At 38.4% G+C, this 22,223-nt stretch overlaps 1 protein-coding gene across 6 annotated transcripts in view; it reads left to right on the top strand.

Annotated features, from left to right (window-relative positions):
* Positions 1-22,223, top strand: part of LOC118585330 (EGF-like and EMI domain-containing protein 1) — a 739,880-nt gene that overhangs the window by 462,434 nt on the left and 255,223 nt on the right. The gene's annotated exons all lie outside the window — the stretch shown is intronic.

Genomic DNA, 22,223 nt, shown 5'->3' with positions numbered 1-22,223 from the left:
CATGAACTATCACTTGTGTTTTTTATCTTAGCGATTCTGAGGGTAAGATGGAATCTCAGGGTCATTTTGATTTGCACTTTCCTAATGGCTAAGGATGTTGAACATTTCTTTGTTTCTTGCATATTTGAGATTCTTCTGTTGAGAATTCCATGTTTAGATCTGTACCCCACTTTTTAATTGTATTGTTTGGTTGTTGTCTAGTTTCTTGAGTTCTTTATATATTTTGTATATTAACCTTATGTCAGATGTGGGGTTGGTGAAGATTTTATTTCACTGTAGGCTGCTGTTTTGTCCCATTGGCAGGGTTCTTTGTCTTACAGAAGTTTTTCAGTTTCATGAGGTCTCATTTACTGTCTGTCTGAGTGCCTACATGATAGGTGTTCTGTCCAGTAAATTGTTTCCTGTGCCAATGTGTTCAAAGCTATTCCACAGTTTCTCTTCTATCAGGTTCAATTTGTCTGATCTTATTTTTGAGGTCTCTAATCCAGTTGAATTGAGTTTTGTGCATAGTGATAGATATGAATCTATTTGTATTCTTCTACATGCTGACATCCAGTTAGACCAGCAACATTTGTTGAAGATGCTATTTTTTATTGTATACTTCTGGCTTTTTTATTATTAAAAATCAGGTATCCATAGGTGTGTAGATTTACATCTAGGTCTTCAACTAGATTCTGTTTATCCACCTGTCTGTTTTTATTCTAATACCATGTGGTTTTTATTACTATAGCTCTGTAGTAGAGCTTGAAATCAGGATGGTGATAACTCCAGAAGTTAGAAGCTCTTTCATTGTACAGGATTGTTTTAGCTATCCTGAATTTTTTGTTTTACCATGTGAAGTTGAGTATTGTTTCTTCAAGGTCTGTAAACAATTGTGTTGGGATTTCAATGGGGATTTTGTTGAATCTGTAGATTGCTTTTGGAAAGATATCTGATATTACTTTATTAATCCTACATCTCCATCGGCATGGGAGATCTTTCCATCTTCTCAAATCTTCTTCAGTTTCTTTCTTCAGAGACTTGAAGTTCTTGTCATATAGGTCCTTCACTTGTGCTATAGCTTATTGAAAATATCAAAGCTACTATTTATCTTTTGAGAACAGAGGACAGGATGCTGATGGCATCTTTTGGTGATAGGAAAGGATATTGTTCAACATCTTCTAAGACTCTGCCTAACCTAATGCTAGTTAGCCCTTTTCATTTTCTGCATCATATTTCTTACTAGAAGTCTTATTTTTCAAGAATCTCTAGGTTCCTTTTTATATATGCCCACTTTCATACATGTATCATCTTCTCCTACTCTCCCATAGTCATTCTCTATTCAGAAATTTATTCTAATATCTGTACTCCTGGTAGGCAGTATTAATCCATTAAATCTTATTTCTAGTCATTATTAACACTCTTTTTTTCCTGCAGATGCTGGTCATGCCTCTAATATAGAACTTCTTACAGAGCATGACAATTACATGTGTTCATCATGTAAGGACTGGGTCTTACGCCTTTCAACCCCAATGCAGAGTGCCTGACACTGAGTATAATGACAAGTGTTTACTAAATGAATAAAACTTACGCAATTGTAGGGTCAACCTAAACCCTTTACATATTATGTGACAGTTGCGTGGCTTGGTCTATTTGTGACTCCTATCAATGAGAGCAAGGCCTGTCCCTAATGTGCTGGCTTGCTCTTGAGAACCTAGTCCTCATATTGGGTTGTCTTGCCCAGCCTAAATACAAAGGGAGGTGCTTAGACTTATGGCAACTTGATATGTCATGCTTTGTTGATACCCATCTGAGTAGTGGATTGCAGTGGGTAGAGGCAAGAAGGGGAAAGGAGAATGGGAGGAAAAGAGGGAGGGGGAGGGTAAAGTATGGTCAGGATGTAAAATTAATTAAATAAAAATAACTTATGCAGTTAAACATTTATACAAATGTGAAGTCAATATACCTTTTATTTATTTTCCTATGTGCCCATTTCACTCTTGCATAGGCTACCATTTAATATGTGACTAGTTGAACCATTGGGTATCAGAAGGTTGTAATTTAAATATTTTCTGCTAATGTACAGGGAAAGTCATAGTTTTCTGCTGGGTGGTGGATGTGGTGACAGAGGCAGTACAGCTTCTGTTTGCTCTCCGGTGTCAGGCAGTATGGGTCAGCAGAGTGTTCCTCAGAGTGATGGAGCTACAGTGCTGTGGTGCTCTGGGGCCTTGATCCACAGAGAAGAAGAACTAAGCCCCAGAATGAGCCACTGACTCTCCCTAAGTTCCAGGACATTTACTTATAGAAATAGGAAATGGAATCTTGTTCACCTTTCCCTATTTGCCATTCTTCTCAATTGAGCCATCATCTGGTCTGTTTTGTAGACATTCACTGGGTGACTAGTGTGATGAGTATTAGGGGTCCCCAAGGATACAGGCACCTGCATAACAGCCTCACCTTTAGGAATGCGTTTTCACGTGTGATGTACATTGTGCTTTGCAGAAGCATAAGCCCCTGACTTTATCTTTTTAGTTCAGAAAAATATGGTCAGAATCCTTTTCTATAGTGATTTCTATTTTTGAAACAATGCCCTTCTTGGTACATCTCAACTTAAAAGAAGTGACTACATTTTGTCAAATACTGAAAGCTATTGATTATGCATATATAATGATGTTTCAGCTACACGATTGTCTTTGAGATCATAAAAGTGACTTGAAATATTATAAAGGACTCATCTATTTTCATGTGTTGCTTCTCTTAGTCCTTTATGAAGGAAGCCTTATTCCTCTGTTGGTGGTACACAGCATATGAAAGGTTTATATTTCTTGAAAGTTTGTTGGTACATTCACAATAACAGAATGAATTACATTGGAAAAGATTGCTTAAATTTTTTTTGGTCTTATTATAGTTACACAATTACATGAAGATTTCATATTTCAAGTTCCTTTTGTTTATTCATGCATGCATGCATTCATTTAGTCACTCACTCATGGCCTAAATACATCTGCCCTGTGCAGTGTGCATCATGTCAAACAAAGAACAAGAACCCATGTATTTAGTTAAATACATACTCATGTATGTATTTAAACTCTAACATTTAACAGTTATGAAGTTTAGGGCTGGTTACTTAGTATAGGTTAGATCTCAGCATCTATGAAACCATCAGTAAAAACTTAGCATGATGGAGTCTGGGGGATCAGATGGCATGTTGGATGAGTCACTGTGTCAGTGAAGAAACAAAACATTTCTACTGCCTCTTTATAGCCACATGCAAGGAGACAGATGCCTGTGAGTAAAGCACTCCTGATCTCTTTCTGAATCCCCACTCACACTCAGTCCCCTTCTTCTGAGGAGAGGAATAAATTACCTCAAAGGCAGGTTTGTGGCAAGAAAGTAGGCTGCGAAGTTTGGCTCACCTTTTGTTTCCTCTTTGGAATCTGCAAATTGCATTTGTGAATATCAGAAGAACGGGACTGCCACCTTTAACTCTTCTGTGAGGTGTGCTTTGGGCAGAACTAACTTCACATGGTGAAGACCGAGATGCTGCAGCTGCACCTGTGGCCAGGCAGACAGCTTGCCTAGGGGTCCAGTCATTTTCACCCATAAATTCTGTTCTCAGGTCATAAGTCTAACAAAATCAAAGTTGATCATTTGTCTCCATGTGGCTATTTTGGGTTATAATTAATTCAAAATTCAGACAGACAACATACATTTCTTCTTGAACCTTCCCAAAATACTAATGCCACATTTTTCTAGTGAATAATAAGTGCTCAAGAAAATGTATGTTTATTGTTCCCTTCTCCTTTATTTCCTTCTATAATATTTGTTGGTGAAGGTTAAAAAATATGGCTGGCAGTATTTTTCTCTCTCCAGGGAGCTTCCAGTTCAATAAAAGAGATAAGATGAGTACACAAACAGCCATAGTGTAAGAGAGCAGAGTAAATACAAGGCAGGCAAAAGCGAAGTCCCATGGGGCTTGAAAGCAGAAAGAGATCACCTAATGCTGAATCAAAATGAGCTGCAAAGAATGGGGCAGGCACAAACTAGAGTCCCGGGACTGAGTGCCTGCCTTCCATATCCTTAGTAAAGTTCCCTTTTAGAAATTCACCTGTTACCTTGTGGCTTGCTGTCTCCTTTGCTTTTGATGGATAACAAAAGGCACCTGGGTTCTTAACAACAAAACTGCCAGTGCTCCAGCCAGGTCAGCCTTTGTAGAAATTCAGGGTATTCTTTAGTATCTATATTTTTCAGACTAGAAAGAAAATACCAGAAAGCTCAAAGCTAAAGTTTTGCTGTGAAAATTAAAACTCCCTTTATCTCCTTTTAGTCCTTCATTTAAATAATTCTGTAATTTTCTCCTAATAATTCAAAAGGATCATTTCAACATCCCCCCACAGTTTCAGCTAATACTTATAGTATATTAAAGAGAGCTATGAGCTGGCTCACTCTTCAGGAATCATTGGGACACACGAGTGAGTGGCATTCATAAGAGAAAGAAGAGAAAGAAGACTTCTGTCCACCACTCTTAGTGATTAAACAGGGTATGGTAGCTTCATCTGGCACAACCAACTTAGGAAGGGTGAGTTTGCCTTGCACATCATTTCCCATCATAGCAGGCAGGATATGGGAGGGATAGCAGCTCTGGCTGCACAGCAGCCGTGTGGGGAAGACGGTCATGCATCCAGAATTAGAAGTGGAGAGAAATGAAGAACAACGCTCAGCTTTCTCTTGGCCCAGACTCTAGCCCATGAGAGTACCTGATTGTACTCAGCCTGTATTTTCCCTCCTTGGAGCAACTGGAACTTCTCTCTAAACTCCATCAAAGACACCCCTGGTTGTGTGTTTCCTGGGTGATTACAAATTCAATTGAGTTGACAGTGATAATTCACCATAACTCAGGACATCACTCATATGTAACAGAGGACCAGGAAGTTTGTTGTGAGATTGTATCTCTAAAATGGCAGGAAAGCTACACTATGATACTTCAACTGTATGACTGCCTAAACAAGATCTGAAAAATGACAATATCAATAAACAATAAGCAAGTAGTTACGTTGGCTGTAGGGAGAATTACTCTTTCCCAGGGATGATCCCCCGAATTGGTTGTCCAATACCAAGTCATCATCCCTGAAATTGTGTACATACAAACAGCACTAAATGAACTCACCAGGTTTTATTGGTATGTTTGTAAAGATACATTCAAGAATAAAGAAAAAGAAGCCATGAATTGAGAAAGAGTAAGGGGACATGGAAGAAGTTGAAAGGTGGGGATGTAGGAGGTAGTTGGAGGGAAGAAAAATAAGAGTGGAAATAATGTAATTATAGTTCAATTAAATAAAACAAATACCATTAAACCTAGGAGCAACCGTCTGCCTCAGCCATCTGTGAGAATTTAAAAGACAGCCAATCATTGTAGACATCTATCTGTGTGAGAAGTTGGGGTGAGGAGCAACAAGAGATCTCCTCTCAAAACTGTGCAGTGATCCTTGCATTTTACAATCTAAATAGGTTTTATATTCTGAACAATAGACTGTGTTTTATTGACATCAGGTTCTCTGCTAAATAGTTTAAAATTATGAAAGATCACACTATTATATGAGTCTTTCCAAGACTTTCTCTATTGCAGCATTGCATCTTTATTCCTAATATGTATGCATCCACCAGATATTTTTGAGATTATAGAACTCAGAAGATCAATGTTATCCTGTGTTATAGACTGACACTTTCAGAAGACTGAAAATCTGGTTCCTTCTTTTATAAAATCCATATTACTTTCCACAGGTACCATAAAAAGTAATCAAACTATATTATTTTTAATTTTTTTGCTGGAGGAAATATCCTTATCAATTTTTAAATAAATAGATACTTTTACTCAATAAGGACAAATACATATGTGTTACTGCTAATCAGAACACAAGCCATTTAAAACTAACTTGTGAGTTTGTTATTAGATTTTATGTTTCTGAAGACCAGTCATCCTCAACATACAGTCTTAGATAAAAATGAAGCTGATTATTTTGGAAAAAAAACAAAACAACAACAAAAACAAGCTAGAACTGTGTTTTGCAGGCTCAAGAGTATGGAGTCTCTGTCTCTCTCTGTCTCTGTTTCTCTCTGTCTCTCTCTGTCTCTCTGTCTCTCTGTCTCTGTCTCTCTCTGTCTCTCTCTCTCTCTCTCTCTCTCTCTCTCTCTCTTGGGACAGGGTTTCTAGTTTTGGTGCCTGTCCTGGATCTCCCTCTGTAGACCAGGCTGGCCTCAAACTCACAGGGATCCACCTTACTCTGCCTCCTGAGTGCTGGGATAAAAGGCAGAGAGTTTTTTTTTTTTAAAGTGTTGTTCTGATTTTCACACAGGGAGTGGTAGGCCTCTGGCACAGTACCAAAGCAAAGGCTTCTGTGACTGTTTGCTAGAGTTTGCTAGAGTGTTGAGGGTAATGGGTTGTAAATTAATTGCTGTAGAACCAAAGAATGGTTCTATCTTTCATCTGCATCACATATTAAGGAAAGCAATTGGTCCATTCCAAAACCCTTTGCTAATGTACCAGGAATAATGCACCTGGCAATTTAAGGTGGAAGGCTCTTGCTGGCCAAGAGAACACCCAGAAAGGGGAGAGATGCTACCCTTTGGCTGGTCTCTGCTTGGCACTCAGTCCTGGTGGCCCCATTCAGAGTCAAGATGGAGAAGATAGGAATTGAGGTGTCACAGGTTCACCTGTCTGTGTAGGATGTGATGGTTAGCAGGGAGGAGAAACAAGAATGAACATTGAAAGAGACATGTTGTATATCAGTAGCCAGTACTATAACTAGGCTCAGGATTCTGTGCTTGTCTTAGTTAGGGTTTCTGTTGCTGTGAAGTGACAACCTGACTGCAACAACTTTTATAAAGTAAAAACATTTAATTGTGGTGGCTTACAGTTTCAGAGGTTTAGTCCATTATCATTATGATGTGACATGGTGGCTTGTAGGCATGGTGCTGGAGAAGTAGCTAAGAGTCCTTCATCTTGACTTGTAGGAAGTAGTTTGCCTCACTGGACATGGCTTTAGCATGTATAACACCTCAATGCCCACCTCCACAATGGCATGCTTCCCCCAACAAGACCATACCTCCTAATAGTGTTACTCCTTTTGGGGGCCATTTTCTTTCAAACCACCACAGTGTTTTGAGGTTTTCTAGTCTCAACAAGCTGAAGAAGTGAGACATTTGAACTCCTGCAGAACTCTTACTAAGAACACAAATTCCCAATAAGAGTTTGATAGAAAGTATTATCTCTGTTCATGTAGATTCAAATATTTTCAACATATTCAAATTGACCCCTTGCTAACTCACCAAAAATTGTTGGCTATAGTTAAAAGATGGTTATAAATTGAATTCCATTAGAGATCAAATAAGTTGATTCTCAATCATATGTTAAACACAAGCAAACTAGAAACTCCACATTTAAATCAATGGTTAGAAAGGTTTGACTCTCCAGAATCCAAGAGACTGAAGGTCTAAGCTAGTTATTTGGTGATTTCTAACACAATTCCTTACACTGTAAATAATCATCACATTTTAGAGTCCTGACTGATCACTGGAAAACACATTAAACCTGCAGCTAAGAAAATTAGCCAAATTGCATTTCATTACAGCTCTTCTTATTAAAAGTGAGTTGATTTAACCCCAGCAAAGAGTAAGTATGACATGGGAAGGCAGAATAGCTGTGTACAAGCACTGTGGAGTATGGCGCAATTAGGAGACACCCTGTTTACACAGTGCAATGTGTCTCGAAGTCCAATGTATATGATATCCCTACAGGACATATTCAAATGTGCTTCTGCTGCTGCAAATATGGTGACCTGAGCTCACCACAGTCAACTTTGGAACATTTTTGTTACCACATTAAGAAGCTTCTAGGATTACATTCTTGTATTACTGTCACTCCTTTGGATCTAATAAACTTCAACTTTATTCTTAGTCACTAAAGACTTTCCACTTTCCCCTTTTCTAGGCCACTCTATGACTGGAATTCTATATAATATATCTGATTGTGGCCAACTTCTTTCATTTAGCATGTTTTTTTTAATAAAGCTCATCTCTGTTGTAATATATATAACAATAAGCACATTTGTGTGTGTGTGTGTGTGTGTGTGTGTGTGTGACAGGAGCTCAGTATTAGTTTGGAAATTTCTATGTAGAACAGGCTGACCTCAAACTCTGAGTGCTGGGACTAAAGTCATGTGCCCAGCAATAGTACTTCATTCATTTTTGTACCTAAATGTTTTTCTACTGTGTAGAGACATGCCATGTAGCTGAATGTTTTTCTGTGTCCTGCCCAGTCTGCAGCTGCTCAGACCCAAGTAAACACACAGAGGCTTATATTAATTAAAACTTATTAATTAAAACTGCTTGGCTATTAGCTCAGGCTAACCACTGACTAGCTCTTACATTTTAACTCAGCCCATTTCTGTTAATCTATATGTTGCCACATGTGCCATGGCTTTATCTGTGTGGATTGCATGCTGTTCCCTGGATGGCAGACTAGCATCTCCTGACTCAGCCTTCCCAGAATTCTCCTTGTCTGCTTATCCTGCCTATACTTCCTGCCTGGCTACTGGCCAATCAGCATTTTATTAAACCAGTGTACAAAAGCGTTGTTATTCCACAGCAATGCCATTTCCTGTTTGCCCAATTGTCAGTTGGTGGGTATTTTGGATTGCCTGTACTTTTTGGACATATGTCATTCTCATGTTTCCTGTCCAGTCTGTCTGTCAAATAACCAACTCAGAGGCTGAATATGAATTTTACATGTTTGGTCAATAGCTCAGGCTTATTAATAACTAGCCCTTGCATTTAAAGTTAATCCATATTCCTTTCTTATTCTCAGCCATGTGTTAGTACCTTTATTAGCATGGCACATTCCTCTCCTGCTCCCTCTGGCTAGCAACTCCTCAATCTGCCCTTCTCCTTACCATCATCCTTAGTTTGGCTGCCCTGCCTATACATCTTGCCTGGCTATTGGTTAATCAGAACTTCATTAAACCAATTTGAGTGACAAATCTTTACATTGTACAAGAGGATTAATCCAAAGCACATTCATACAGAAGTGGAATGACTGAGTTTACAGTTGCACATTCTCTACATTTTAATTTTCAATTAGAAAAATGAATAAAATTATATGCATAGATATTAACATGCATGTTTATATCGATAAATTTATGTCAAACAATTGACTTTATTAAAAGAAAAAAAAGATCCATGGTCAAATGATTATGGAGAACTAAAACATCATACTAAAGCTGTCTTAAGGAAACCAACAGAAATAAGTGTTATTTAACCTTTTAAACTCAGACTTCATGATCATGCTTTCCAAACATGCTTAGAAATCTTAGAAACTAAACCCTTTACAACTCAATGATTTTAAATATTTGATGGAATATATTTTGAGGTATATGGCTTAGTTTCATAGTATGGTGGTTTGAATTGGAATGGCCTCCATAGATTCCTGTGTTTGAATGCTTGGCCCATAGGGAATGGCACTATCAGGAGGTATGTTGGCCTTGTTGGAGTAGGTATGATGTTGTTGGAGGAAGAGTATCACTGTGGGTAGGCTTTGAAGTCTCAGATGCTCAGGTCAGGCCCGGTGTATCTCAGTCTCTTCCTGATGCCTGTGGATCAAGATGCAGAACACTCAGCTCCTTCTCCAGCACCTTGTCTACCTGCATGCAACCATACTTCCTGCCATGACAATAATGGACTAAACCTCTGAACTGTAAGCCAAACTCAATTAAATTTTTTCCTTTATAAGGTTTTTGTGTTAATGGTGACTCTTCAGGACAATAGAAACCCTAACTAAGGCACATTGCCTGAAGATGGAGGTAAGACTTCCTGGATTGTCAGAGTGTATTATTAGTGCATGATTTATTGGGGTTTCAATTCAATTTGTAATTCTGTATGGAAATGAGGAGGTGCAGTTTATGATTTTTGAAGGGAGATATCTGAATATAGAATGGTAAAATGAAACTGGGATTTCTGAATAATTGTATAGTCTTTATATTTGGGATGGTAAAGAAAGACAAAAAGATAATGGAGATGGTAGGGGAGCATTTGTATATCAGTGAGACTGCCCAGCTACTGACATCCATGTGTTGTGTGTGTAAAGAATCAGCACATTAGACCCATAGGAAAGTGGAGATTTGTAAAAGAGGTCAAAAGTAAGTAAATTATTGATAGATGAATTTCATGTGTAATAAGGTATAAGAGCATCTTTACTTAATTTTTAATTCTTAATTTATTTGGGGGATTATAATATAATTACATAATTTCCCCTTCTTTTTCATGGTCTCCTTATTCATTAATTCATTAATTGTTGTGAATTACATATATGTATATGTGCAAACATATATATTCCTAAATACAACTTGCTCAGTCTGTAAAATGTTACTTGTATGTGTATTTACAGTGTTGACCAATAAGTGTGTCATTAAAATTTCCTGATCTCAGGTGTCATTAACCCCACTGGGCTTTTTAGAAACATTTGTAGCACTATACAAAGACTTAATTTTTCCATTGTTTCTCATTTGAAAGTTCATACTTGGTTTCTATGCATGACTGCTTTTGACACTGCTGTTTGGCAGAACCTACATGCCTTTATCTCTCTTAGGGACCTCTGTTTTCTTTTTGTGCTAACTCTTAGTTTTGCCCATTAAAACCTATGGGAAGTCATTTTCAAATTAGTGAGAAATACAATAAAAGATGAAAAGTTGTACCTCATGTTTTCATTAATTATATTGTTGGTGCATGATACTGATTAGTGCTCAAGTCTGGTTGTCAACAGCTCTTCTCTTGGTTTAGATGACCTGTTTATATGTTTGTTCATCTTCTTGTCCTCAGCATTTTATTTTGTTACATCAATGAAAATGAAATAGCTAGCTGGTTAGCAGAGAGAAGTGAACAACAACTGCTTTATTAAAGAAAAGCTCTTTGGCTAGCACTGAGATCATAAGGGTGGGAGAGCTGCCCCTGTCCCCCACCAGCTGCAAAACTCAGGAGAGCAGGTCCTGCATCCCCCATGGGCAGCACAATAGAGCCAACCCCACTGGTGGAGGTGTGGGTGAGTCAACCATGAAGTGAGCATGGGAGAGCTGCCCCTATTACCCATCTGTCATGTGATGGCATGGGTGGGGGAGAGATGCCACCCATCAACACCTGAGGCAGGTGAGAGAGCTGGCTGTGAGGTCATAAGAGTGAAAGAGCTGGCCCTTCCTCTCATTAGCTGCAGCACTTGGGAGAGTGTCCCCTATGCCAAGCCTGGGCAGCACAGCAGAGCTGACCCTAAAGGTGTAGGTGTGGGAGATCAGACTCTGAGGACATGAAAGCAAGAGAACTGGCCCTGCCCCTTGTTCATAGCTACAAGGGGTGAACTCACCATGACAATGCAGGGGCACTCACCCTGGTGGTGAGAGCAAGGGAGAGCTGACTGGCTGACTAACCCTGCAACTACCCAGGCCCAGAACCAGGATTATGTTTTGGCCCATTCCAACATCTACCCCATATGTGATTTGCTGGAGCATGTGAAAGGACTGGTCCTGCAAACCTAATGCTGCAGAATTTCCACAACCCAGGACAATATCAGGGTAACCAAGAGGAGTTCCAGTGAGGTCCCAGTATCGATAGTGTAGCAGAGGCCTTGAACCAGACCAATGACTCTTTGTAATGAACAATTGCAAGTAAAGATATAGGGATAAAAGGGTTTACTGTATGACTCATTGTGTCACACTACAGCTTCCATGACAAGAGCCCCCCCCCCCCCGCTTTCCTTTTTTCTCCTAAATTGTATTTATTTTATTTTGGGTGGGAGGTTGCAAGGGTAGAAGGTAGATACAATGGGATGGGGAAATAAATGAGATGGAGATATGTGATGTAAAAGACACAAAGTTCCAACTGCATGATACTTACTTCACTTGGGCATGAAGAGATCTCACTGAAGGCTTCAGAAAGACTCACTGCACAATCTGGAAGGCATTTCATTTCTCCTCTGGGTTTTACTTTCTCATCTACAGAATTAGGCCTGAGGAATGGGGAAATCTCCATACTTCTCCAGGTTATAAATGCCATAATTCTCAAGGCCAAACCCAGAGTTTGACATGTGGTCCAGAAGCTAGAATACTGAGGAAAACAGTAGGGAGTGACAGCTAGAAGTTACGATGCAAAATCCAAATTCCTTCCCTAAATCACATGGCTATGATGAGAACTGGGGACATCTAGAAGAATCAGAGAGAATGAACAAGAGAACATGAGTACAGAGATGAAGCCACTAGAGATGCTGGGAGCTATGGTGCTTAAGACATTGCTTTTTATTTAGAAGTTGTATCTGTGTCTTTTCATAAATAGATTCACACACCTCTAATGTACTACCTTAGAGTCAATATATTCATGATGACTTTATTTCCCACCACCTGTTCATATCAGTAGTCAACCAGGAGGAGATTTTTTTCAATAGGAAAATATAACATAATAGAGTTTCACAAGCAACTTGTTGAATTCATCCTTCTTAAGTTTGGAGGAATAGCCATAGTTTCAAAAATCATTTCTGCTAAAATTACCAACATGTATTCTTTAAAAATGCAAGTTGGGATATTATTTAAAATGCAAGTTGGGGCTTAAGTGATGGCTCAGTAGTCAAAAGCTCTTGCTTCTCTTGCTGAGAACCCAGGTTTCATTCTCAGTGCCCACATCGTGGTTCACAGCTGTCCTTAAACTCCAGTTCCAAAGGATCTGCCACCCTCTTCTGACCTCTGTTGGTATTAGACTCATGAGTACTGCATAAACATACATGCAGGCGAACATTTGCAAACACAAAGTTAGAAGGTGTAAATTTATTTAAAAATTAGAATAGCTAAAAGAAATATAAGTTCATAGTTTTTTTGGTTTTTGTTTGTTTTAGGGAGTTGTTGTTGTATTTTGTTCATAGAATAATTTATATTTGCAATGCTCATTTCCTGGTGTAAAAAAGCTAAATTTAAAGAAATATATGATTCTTAGTCAAAGTTTTAATCACACTTTCATTTGTTTATTTTTGTGAATACTTCACATGAACTCACACAACTTAATTTATAGTAACCACTGATTGATGAACACATCAGAAATGAAAGGTATAAATTGTTGTTTTAAGGCATGACAGCTTTTAAGATATTGCTTTTTATGAATCCTTTCTAATGTATATGATATTGATGGAAGTGAGGGATTGAAAGAGGTCAAGCCCAACCATGTGAAGAGATGAAGAAAATTAGGCATATTTTTAAACTCAATGTACATTCAAACAGAACAAAACAGTACTAAATCTGTTTCCAGAGAGCTTTGAATAGCCTGGCCAAATAATAAAGGTACTTACAGGTTAAGCCATGTTGGGCCAAGCTGGATGTGGTAGCACACACCTGTGATGCAAACACTCAGGAGGCAAGAGCAGGATGATAATTTGAGGACATCCCTGCATACATAGCAATCCCAAGCTGGGCTACATGAGACCCAGACTCAATAAAACAAAACAAAAGGAAAAGAATGGAAGAAAAGAGTTTGTCAAGCAAAGTTGGTAAAGTGTAGCTATGGAGAAAGAGAAAATTACATCTGCACATGCCCAAAGATGGAGCCTTACTTAAAACTAGGAGGAAATGAATAAATAAGGCCAATTTCCCCATGGATTAACTTTCATCTGATTCCATTTGTTAGGTTCCTGGGATGGTTTCTAGTTTTACTTCTGTATAAGTTTTGGTTCAGTCAACAAAGGTGAATATAGAGAAAGTTTAAAGGATTTTATCTGTGGCAGAAGGCTGAAGTAACAAGGCATTACTAAGAAATAAAGAGACTTCTAAATAAAACAGTACTTAAGTCACTATACATGGAGATGAGTGATTGTGCTACTTAAAGAAGAGCTTCTCATTGGAATGAGACCCAAACAATTCTGGGAGATCTGTTACACAGTTCAGTGAATGACAGTGTGGTCTCTGTGTGACCACAGCCACAGAAATGGAAAATGAGGCTTCTTTAACTACCAGACACCTGCTCTGTAAGGTACTAGAGAAATTATATCGAGATCTGTTTTCAGTGTGACATTGCCCTAAGGGGGAACAAAGGAAGCTGTTGACCATTGGGTTATACTGACCACCAGTCACTACAGATGTCAGGTGTGGAGGAAGCTACTTATTCTGTACGATTCTGTCACTAGAGAAGCCACCTGTCCCATGGAAGCTGGTATTAGAGAAGCTAAGTGTAAGTCAGAAACCCAGTAGTAAAAATTAGAATCTAACCACACTGGAGGAGAGAAATGCTGGAAAAACCTACTTTGGGAAAGACGAGCAGACTGCCAGAGCTATGTGCTGATTAGGTCACACTGAAGAGGCCACTTACTCTGAGGGTCCAGATACTGCAGTAGGAGTTTGTCTATAAGACTAGACTAGAAAAGACTATTGATTACTTTAGTGTCTCATTACATACTCTACTGTGCTCACTAATAACAAGACCTAGCATCAATGTTCACTTACAGAAAGAAATTAACAAGAGTCACATCCATTTCATAGAGAATGCAAAAAGAAAATTGAGAGCAAGGGGTCAGTATGTCAGCAGGCATCATGATTTCCAATGGTGCTCCCTCACCTCACAAGTGAATTATAAGTGCCTATCTTTTGTCATGACTTGGATACTCCCCTGAATGAAATGATGTCTTCCCTACTCATATGCAGTCATGAGACTTGCCTGAACTAATAGCAATACAGCATCCATTTAAAACAGAAGTTTTTGGTTTTTTGTTTGTTTGTTTGGTTTTTGGTTTAGCTTTGGGCCTTCCCTGAATCTCGCTTGATAGACCAGGCTGGCCTCGAACTCACAAAGATTCACCTGCCTCTGCCTCCTGAGTGCTGGGATTAAAGGCGTGCACCACCACTGCTTAAATGCAAGTTCACTTTTCCTTCTGGAATTCTGCATCTAATGCTTTTTCCATGTTTGAGAGCAAGCAGCTTTCTAGTTTCTGGTTGGCTTATTATGGCCATGCTATTCAAACTATAGCATTAACTTCTGGGTCATCCTCCTATGTAATGTACTCAACTGCAGCAAGAGAAGGAGGAAAAGGACCAAAAGGAATCCAAACGTAGTGCCACATGAGCAGTCTTGAGAAGGAGTTAACTCACGTTTCTGGAATGTCATATTAGCTTTCCTTGGTTACAGCTCTGTAGGTGAGAGGTCAGAGATGGGAGTGTCATTATCAACAACTTCTTCAGTGTGTGGAGAACCTCTCTACACTATCTTAACTTTATTTTTCCAGTTTTGATGGTGTACTGTCAACATGGGTATTTATTTTTTTCCTTTATCAGATTCTGCAAATTTTCTTGGATATTGGATTTTAATTTATCTTTGGGTAGTTTTTATTTTTTTAATGAAAGTCTGTAGACTTCTTTATGTCTTTTTGTAGAGAAAATGGGTTTTGATGAGTAATACTGTGTTGTCTTTTGAACACACTCAGCTCAGCACCAACTTCTCATGGAACATTCCTCGGCTTGATATTTTCCCCCTCATACTGAATGAAGATTCAATCTCTTTTTTTATCTGTGCTCTCATATCACTGTAGACAAAGACTCCATTCGGACCTCACATGGTATGCTGTGTTATTTCCCAGCTTGCCTGTCTATCTCACCAAGTCAAGATGCCTTGAAGATGAGGGTCTTGCATTGATTTTCTAGTATCTCTGATCTGTGTCTTGCAGAGAGCCTGTTTTATGGCAAATTGTCAATGTAGGGATAAATGGCTGGAAAATAGATTAATGCCACTGGTAGAAATAAATGGTCAATTTTTTATGAAAAGGTATTTCTTATATGTTAAAGTATTATCTTTAGAACTGAGCACAGTACAAAGCATGTACACAAATTAACAGCAAGAAGTCCATTGTTGGATAAAATCTTTATCAGTATAACCCTAAAAATCTTGATTGATTTCTAAGGCCCAAGCTCCATATCTAAGTTCCAGCATTCCTCAAACATAAACTTAAAACAGCTATAATATTTTACTCCTAAATTACGTTTTTCTTTGAAAAAGAAAGGCACTGTTTATAATGGGAAAGGAAATGAAGTGTGAAACTCAGAGTGGTCTAATGCCCTGTGTGGAAATGTAAGCAGAATAGGAATATTTGACATAACATACAGATTGTTCTAGTCATTCTGTGAAACAAACTTTTAGAAGTGTGTGAAATGAGTATATTATAAACCACAGTAAGAGTTTCAGCTCCTCTTTGTCATGTCCCACAAGATGGTGGGGGACTCAGATTTTCTAATATTCTAGGGCAGAAAAACTATTCAAAGTATAAATAGGCCATGCCATGCTTAACCTTCAGAATGGAAAAAGAATGTATATAATTGATGAATACACTGAAGGAATACCATATCAGCCAAGCTGTTCCTGTTTGATTTTCAATGGAAATATTTGGCTGGGTAAATCCTATTCTGTCCATTAACTTGCCTGCTATATGATATATAACTTTTGCTTTTGAATCTCAGACCTGAAGATCAGGGAAAACAGATCCTCAGAACCTGCTCTATTTTTTTATTACCATTTCAAATCAAACTGATGCTGTTTTTCATGAGAAGCCTAATAAAAGCCACAGTCTTTATTGAAAAGCCCTTGTATTTTATGGACTCATCTCATGTACCCTTCATAAAGTTTTTAAACAATCCATGATAGATTTCACAGGAAGCTTGGATCTGCCAGCATTCTCATTAGCAATCCAATTTTAAACTTTAGGCATGATTATCTGCAAATGTTAGTGGGGGTGGTTAATATTGAAAGACTGGTAGCTGAAGGGACAGGAAGCTCAATTATTCAAAAACCCAGTTACATTACTATTTCAAGTAGTTTAACAAACACAATTGCATGTTGTCTTTACTTTGAAAGGGCAGGCTTGTATTCATTTCCTCAAATATGTAGTTCATTGAAAATGTCAACATTTCTAAGTCATTTTGCATGAGAAGAAAGAGTTGATTAAAATAAAAATACCTCTAGCTTGTTAAAACAGGAATGCTTTATGATTGACAACTAGTTCACACAACATTTGTTCAATTGGCAATATTATCTAAAATTTAAAAGCCACATTCCCTGCCTCACCTACTGTTTGCAGAACAGACAAACAATTAGATTAATTGTGCCACTGCCTTTTATGAGGAAAAAATGAGCTCTTTTTGTTTCTGTTGGATTATCTATCTGGAAGGCTTTGCTTTTGGTTCTAGGTCTGTTTATAGACATGTTCCCTTAACTAGATTTCCTTAAGCAGAACGTGTTAGCAAAGTGAACTCTGATGGAGTGTGCTCTAAAAATTAGAGGGGAACCTATTGATGTGGAAATCGACAGTGCTGCTTAAACATAAATGTGTTCCTGGGTATGTGAGAACCGATGGTCAGTCTACGTGAATTGACAGGAACTCATTAACAGTAAGACCACTGTAGTAAGGGAAATTTAAGGTAATGTCCATCAGGAATAGTTAGGTAAATCTGACTTTGGCCACTAGCTTGCCTTCTATGTGACATAAACTATTTTCCCACTAATCCCAGATCTCAGTATCTGTGCCTTTGAGTTCCAGCTCCAGGACCATGAACAGCAAAGGCCAAGAGTTTTCTTTATAACCATTTCTTCTATAAACTGTGTATATTACTTTCATTTTCTTCTTACCTTGGACTTGTAAAATCACATCAAAAATCTTCAAAATGGCACTATTGACTCTCCTTACATTTTAGCATGCTTTATTGACATCTAGTAATGAATATTCACAATGAAAATGAAATGCAAGTTTATTAAATTCTAAACTTGAAAGACTTTTCTTTTTCTTTCTATCTGCAATAAAGGAGGATACAAAGCATGGTTATTACACTGCTAGCATCCTAGTAGATTTAAACTACTAAGCAGACTTTGTATGGTTTTTAATTATCACTCTTACTTCTAAGCATGACACTAGACTTTCCCAAATATTCAACATTGGTTGCACAACCTAGACACCACAGATCACTTTGGTGATAGAGTTGGCATAGTGCTTATTTTCCAGCATATTTTTGAAATGTTTTGGTTCAGGTGTTAACTTGGAATTACAGGATGGAGATTAGTACAGATGAATTGCCCTTGCTTGATTTTATTAGCTCTATTTATTTCAATGAAACAAAATGTCTGCTACCCAAATCTATTGATCTCATATTATTACCCCAAATCATCTAAAGGCTTCAAGCCATTAGACAAATGATAGGTTGAAGTTACAAAATACGTTATATTTTGAAATCATTTCTCCCACTTGCCTGATTGGCAGATCTCTTTGTTTCATCCCTAATGATTACTTAATTTGGCATGAGATAAAAAGGACCAAATGAGATGAGTGTGCATACCAGGCTCCTGGGTGCCATTCAGCAACTGGCAGTTTCTATTGCACTGTGAGGAAAACCTGGGAGTGCTGCATTCACCTACCCTGTCTTGGGTGTAAGGTAATGCTCACTCCATCACAAGATTTGGTTTCACTTTGGGGGTTCTGTTTGCATTTGTTTTCTGGCACTACTTTACAGAATCTACAGTTATCTGAGAAGGGAGACCCCAATTGAAAGTATGCCCCTACCAGACTGCCCTGTGGGCAAGTCTGTGGGGCATTGTCTCTATGGATGATTAATGTGGAAGGGCTCAGGCCCCTGGGGGCAAGTGGTCCTGGATGCTATAAGAAAGCAAACTGAGCTGTCCAGGAAGCAAATGCCATGCAGAGGTGTCCTCTGCAGCCTTTCTATCAACTCCTGTCTCCAGCTTCCTGCCTTGAGCATCTGCCCAGACTTCCCTCAATCATGGACTGTGTTAAGAAAATTTAAAATAAATTAAACTCTTTTCTCCCAAAGTTGCTTTTGGTCATGATCTTTATCACAGCACTTGAAAGCAAACTAACATGTTTATTCTAACTCACCCCTCAGCTGTTTCTGCACCTGTATATATCAAACAATAATTTAGAGTGCATCACCACAATGTACCAGTAAAGACCTGGGCTTTTCACATAGTATTCCGTGCATGGTTCCCCTCCCTTGTTAAGCCACTGACCTTCTCTATGAGAAGTTTTACACTTTCTTTGCTTTTTAAAATTTTGCTGCTCCATTAATGCTAATTTTAGTGTGCTATTTTCAATACTGGAGAGTCAGAAACAGTCCCTTTGAGGTTAATGAGACATTGGGATGACTTGGGGGTTTCATAACTAGGTTATTCTTTTTTGAAAAGCTAGATAAGAGTGATTTTGGACTATTCAGAAGGATCTAGCATCTGATTTATAATTTGTAATTATATATAAATATATAATTCATTTATAATTATATATAATCCATTTATAATTATATATATAATTCATATAATATATAAATAATTCATACTTTCTTTCAGGTATGATATGGGTTTCTTTTTCTTGTTTTTTTCTTTGCTTTACATAAACAGCTCTATTACCTACAACTTGCTAAGAGCATCCTGTTTTAATATGAGCTTATTCTTTTTAATGAAGATAACTTATTAAAGATGTTAACTTTTATACCATTTGTATAAAATAATTTGAAAACAAGAATATTTTTATTCATATTTTATTCAGGAAATTTAAATCTTCTGGAAAAAAGAGTGTTTAATATGGCAAAAAGCAGAAACAGACTATAATGGAATAATTTTGGAGATTCAATGATACAAAAAGATGCTTTTTTATGAGATGCTATTGGCATAATGGATTGAATCAGGTGAAGGTCGATGCCCCTTCCTTTACTGGCTGAGGCTTCACAAACTAGCTGGCAGTTATCTGCTTTACTCACATAATGAAGAGACAACTTAGGGTCCTGCAGCTGGGTCCATCTTCAAAGACAGGACAACAGGAGTGTCTCTATAAACTGCCACCCAGGTGACCACATGGCCAACTAAGTACAATGGCCAGAGAGTAGATTACTCCATCCATTCAGTGCCTGAGCTGGAACACTTTGGAGAATAAAGGTGAGGAGGAAAATACTTGCATAATTGAACACTTATTGTTGTAAGTATTAAAATATGAAGAAACATCATATTCCATAACATAAATACTTTTTCCTCACCATAAATGAAAGTGTCAGTAGAGCCACACTGTATCCATAATAGCATGCTCAGGCTCTGAGGCAGGTCGCAGCTTCCTACAAATTCATTTCTTCACTTACCATGCCAGCTGATGGCATACTGTGGCAATGGGATGTTTGGAGCTAATCTTCCCTAGATTTTTGGAGGACAAGGTGACCTTAACTAATGTATATGTTATATCTGTACATCTTGAAATTGGTAAGAAGGTTGAATTGAGCGGGATAACATGCAGAGAATGCCAAGGACCCCACCATTCTAATCCCCAATAACGGGAGAGTCTCTATTTTGCCTTTCCACCACCCACCACCCACCACCCATAGAATTTACACAACACTGACTTTACCGTAGCTTTACTGCAGTTATGGCTTCATATGTTTACTGCATAGGACAAACCTCCTTAAGTACAGCCCCCTTCTTAGACATGTTTACTGTCTGGGCTAAGCATATTCCTTGGTTCATAAAAATTAACACCAGGGGTGAGGAGATGTCTCATTCGCTCAAGTGCTTGCTGCACAAGCGTCAGGCCTTAAATTCAAACCCCGGAATGCACATAAAAATGATAGTATAGTGGCATACACTTGTGGTTCCAGCATTGTGGTAGCAGAGACAAGTGAGTCCTTTGAAACCACTTGGCCAGCTTGCTAAAACTACCTGGTAAACCTCTTGCTCCAGGGAAGCACCCTATTCCAAAACAAGGTAAAAGGCAAATGAAGAAGAGACCTGAGATTGACCCACAGCCTTCACATCTGTGTGCACACATGTGCATGTGCACCTGCACACACATGAACACACACAGAGTAAAGGGAAGTAAATGGTAGCTAACTGAACGTCTATGACTTTGATAAAAGAAGTGTCCATTTTCCAATCTGTGCTGTTTTAAAAGAGAGAGAGAATGTATAGTCCAGGAGGGCAATTCTCTGGCTCTTTTGGCTTGATGGCCATAGCTGTTAAAGGCCTGTGACTTTCTTTGTTCATAGTGACAAGGCTACTTCCTCATCTTTAATTTGGTTTCCTGAATAGATCTGCCCTCTGGGAATGTGATTTACTGTGAAGAACAGTCCAAGTTATTAAGCCACTAATACATCCATAAATAGGAGCTCAAGTCTCTTGGGCTGCTATGTCAACCAGCACAGCCAACTCTCCAACTGTCCCCTGCAAGTCAGACAGCACAGCCAAGCCTGTCATTGCCCCCTGCTGAGTTCCAACATAACTCACAAGATCCCAGTGGCCTCTGTGTGCAACATCTTGTCTCTTGAGTCTGCCTGGCATCTGACAAGATGAGTACACACCTCACACATTGACACAGCCATGTCAATATCTCTCTTGACCTTTCAAAGGGCTTGTGATCCTGTGCTGTTTTAGTTCATATTCAGGTTGTTCAGCTCATGATTTTGATGATCTTAACTGAATAAATGACCAACCCTCTGTGATCCATGTAATCTAGCATAAAGCAAGATGAATCAGTGCTGAGATTTCCATCTATGAGGAAAATGGGCCAAAGAGAGATTACTATTTTTCTCATGATTGGTAAATTGAGGAATTGTTGGGTTTTTTTGTTTTTTGTTTTTTGTTTTTTTAACTCAAAACCCAGTGCTCCTTTCACTGTGTTACCCATCTCCACACATTTTGGGCAGTGATACTTGCAAATTGTCCAATAAAGAATAAAAAGAGTACTGGATAGCCCAAGAATTTTTTTTTTTTCAAAATATAATGAAATTTCATAGGGAATTTGTGGCAGATAATGGAACTGTATTTGCTTTATGTAATTTGTGTTGCTGTTTTCTTTTTAAACATGTGTGGCCTAGTTCTTAGCTTTATTGAATATTTTAATGGATGTTTCAAACTGACTTTAAGTCAATTTAATATTTTCTAAGATGTTGTTTCCAGGGGATGACTGATATTTGCAGATAAGATGAACCAGGAGTAACTGACAGGTTTTTCTGAGGAGCCCTTCCTTGTCAGTCCACTATTGAAATCAATAAGTCAGCAAGTGTGTGCTTGTCTCCCCCGGGAGCAAAATGTCCTCATTCCCAGATTCCCACAGAACCTTGAATACACTCACACTCATTTGAATGAACTAGGAGTTAGACAAATTCCCTGGTAGACAGGCAGATAGGGAAAAGCACCACAGATAATAA

Source organism: Onychomys torridus, chromosome 6 (genome assembly GCF_903995425.1).
Source record: "Onychomys torridus chromosome 6, mOncTor1.1, whole genome shotgun sequence".
Taxonomy (NCBI): Eukaryota; Metazoa; Chordata; class Mammalia; order Rodentia; family Cricetidae; genus Onychomys; species Onychomys torridus.
Note: the sequence above shows the minus strand (reverse complement) of the source record. Positions and strands in the feature narration are given on the sequence as shown.